General features: G+C 40.7%; 1 long non-coding RNA gene across 1 annotated transcript; it reads right to left on the reverse strand.

The window, feature by feature from the left end:
* On the reverse strand, nt 1,300–2,238 carry LOC109848257. Its single transcript, XR_002248751.1, has 2 exons — nt 2,198–2,238; nt 1,300–1,374 (listed from the first exon to the last, which is right to left on the reverse strand). It is a non-coding gene; the product is annotated as an uncharacterized LOC109848257 (long non-coding RNA).

Consider the following 3,569-nt stretch of genomic DNA (forward strand, 5'->3'; position numbering starts at 1 on the left):
AGTGGGGAAAAAGCTGATACTGAAGCTGGGTTTGATTACGATGGTGGTTTTATACTTAATGACATTGTACCCAATGTATTCAATCTTGACGATGAAGAGTCATGGGATAGTAGTTGTAACTGGTAACTTACCGAAGAAGTAGCAATAAATAATAGTTTAGAGTACTCGTTGTGTCTTGATAACGTTATGAAGGGGTTATACAATGACCTAACTTGTATATGCCACTTCAATCATATTGCATGATGAAGAAGCATGTTCCGGATTCGTTCAGAACGACACTTATCGTCCCTGCAAAGACGGAGGGTGAAAAAGAAGTCATTTATGGTAAAGAGAAGGAGTTTTCAGTACCAGATTACTTCTTGAGAGAAGATGGCGATAATGATAAACATGCCCCTCATTTATTCAGATATGACACAAAAGCACGTAATCTCATGGAGAGATATGGATATGACTTCACAATCGGAGAGGGTCTTTGTTTTGGTCGAGGACCACGAGTTCCACCTCGTATGGCTTATGTACCAAAAGGAAAACCCGATAATTATTATAGCTACAGAAGAGGTTTAGGCTATGTCTCCTTGTCCGATAACGAGTGCTGCTAGCAGGTCATTGATCAAATAGCTAATAAGGGTAAAGACGGATATTCTTCTGATTCTTCAGCCTGGGATTCCGACGCTAGTCTTGGGGAAATGTTCAAAAGACTAATGTCGAACATGGCTACGATCGATTCCATCACACACTACTGCATAGTGGACTATTGGCGACGAACAAATCCGTCGCCAAAAGTCAAAAATCCGTCGCTAATAGTTTTAGCGACGGAAAATTAAGAACTCCATCGCTAAAACTCCGTCACTATTACGAGGATAGGTAAATCACTTTTTAGCGACGGATTTCCCGTCGCTAATTATCAGCGACGGCTTTATAGCGACAGAATAGCCGTCGTTAATGTTTGATTTTTGGCGACGGTAATATTCGTCGCTATACATTTTAGCGACGGAATATCCGTCGCCAAAAGCATGTATCAGTTCATGTGTACCGTATCAGTTCTCCGTCGCCATAAGTCTTTTTAGCGACGAAAAATCCGTCGCTAAAAGTCAGCAGAATTTTTTTAAAAACTTTTTTTGAAAATTAAAAATCCCTGTACAATATATTTCACAATAAAACATGTACAATAAATTTACACAGCACAATCACATATAACACATATTTCATTCTCACGCATATATAACACACATTTTACTAAAAACATAATAAATATCCCAACATTATAAATGTTATTTATACAGCACACCCATTGTTTTTAATGTTAAAAAAATAAAATCAGTCCCGATCATCATCATCCTCATCACCAGCTCCACCTTGTCGAGAAGTCCCAGCCTAAAAATATAAATAAAACGTTATAGAACAATACATACATCATCAAAAACTGAATTTTGCAGTAAAGTAACAAATTATAAAACAACATGGCATGACATGCAAGTATAGCAATAATAGAGTATCATGGCATATTCTTACATGTTATATGATTCGGAGAGAGTATCATGGCATATTTTTATGTATTATACGCAAGCACGCACATGTTTTTAACAACGCACGCACACACCCTAACCCCACCCGCACACACGCACGCACGCGTACCTATCTCCACCAACACGCACACACGCATGCACGAGTACCCAGCTCAACCCAATCCCCACACTTCCCCCTCCCCCACCACGACCAAACCCAACATCAAGCACGCACATAACGACCACGACAACACAACACATGCAACACCACAACACAACAATAACAACACCTTCACCACAACCACAACAATCCCCCAACCCCACCCACCAACCAACCAAACTCCTACCACAACCACCACGACGAAAACACCCACCAACCAATAACATAACCAACGACCCTACGTACGAACGCACCACAAGAAAACAAAAAAACAACCAACTAACCAACTCACTAACCAATACAACCATCGCTACACACGCACGCACCATCAACACCACCATCACATAAAAACATTAAGTATATAATTTTGGTTTTGTGTTTCGGAGAGAGTTATAGTTTGTGTGTAACAGTTTGTATCAGTGTGCATCGGTGTGTGTGTGTGTGATATCATTTAGTCGCATGGCATACTCATAACTAAGTAAGAATTTTATATTTAATTCATTTAATTAAAAAATAAAAATATATATATTACCTGATCCGCCATAAACCGTCTCCTATATGCCTCCTGAGCATCAAAAGGCAGAGTCGATATGAACTGGGCGAATTCCTGCTCCCTCTGCTCCCGGCGCCTCCGTTCTTCCTCCGCCATCTGGAGTAGCTCGTACTCCCGATGCGACTGCCAATCTTCCATCGCTTTCATCCGCTGCTCCATAGTCGGGTCTTGAGAAGAACTACATCCCGGTTGTGCTGCAGACTCGTAGGTGCTACTGGACTCGTACGGCCGATGCTCGGATCCTCTCCACCAGTATCTGTTCTTCCTACTCGGTCCAATGACCGTCTCGATGATGCTATCCTCCTCCTCTCTACTTAATCGGGTCGGAGTGTTAGAATCGACCTGAGTCTGTGATAATTGCTCCTGCACCTTAGCATGTAATTTCTCCTGTGATATACCAAAACAACCCGATCAATTTTAACACATTTAAAATGCATTGTTATAAAAATTAAATATACAAATGAACTGCTACTTACAGCCAGATCCTGGTTCTGCGCTTTCTTCTCTTCATCGGCGTAATTTGGGCTCCATGAAGTCAGAATACGATCTGCAAAATGCTCGAGATCTCCCCTTCCCTATTTTATTCAAATATATCATTAACTCATAACACATAAATTATACTCAAATTGATAACCTAAGAGCTAATATATTATATACCTCAAGTGCTAATTGATGATAATGCTGACTGAAGGACCTGGAGCCCCCGTGATGCTCGTAACTGCGGGGCGTATTACGGTTCCTCCTTGCTGTTTCAGCTTGGCCCTGCAAAACAATGTTAAACAGATATAATATAGAATTTTAAACAATAAACAAAAATATATACTTTAATAATACCTGAATTTCGGCCGTGTCCCAATAATCGCAAAGTGCAAAACAATCCTGTACGCGTATCCGCCAACAATCCTGTACGCGTATGTGACAAGTAAATAAAGAGATTATATATAGTATTTATTGGACGGGGTATTCTACGGCTCGAAAATATGAGTGTACAGTGTGTGCAATTTCTAATTAGCGATATAATAGTTACGATAACCCTTCACAGTCACCTCACCCTCATTGTAACCATCACCCTCACCTAACCCTAACCCTCACCCTCACCATCACCTCCACAGGACAGATGCAATAAGCCCCCTCTCACATACGCGTACAAAAAAGTTATCGGACCGAACAAGATGGTCTCGTATCCTCCAACGATCCTGTACGCGTATGTGACAAGTAAATAAAGAGATTATATATAGTATTTATTGGACGGGGTATTCTATGGCTCGAAAATATGAGTGTACGGTGTGTGTAGTTTCTGAGTAATTAACGATATAATAGTTACGCTAACCCCTTATCCTCACCCTCACCC

Source organism: Asparagus officinalis, chromosome 7, assembly GCF_001876935.1.
Source record: "Asparagus officinalis chromosome 7, Aspof.V1, whole genome shotgun sequence".
Classification (NCBI taxonomy): Eukaryota; Viridiplantae; Streptophyta; class Magnoliopsida; order Asparagales; family Asparagaceae; genus Asparagus; species Asparagus officinalis.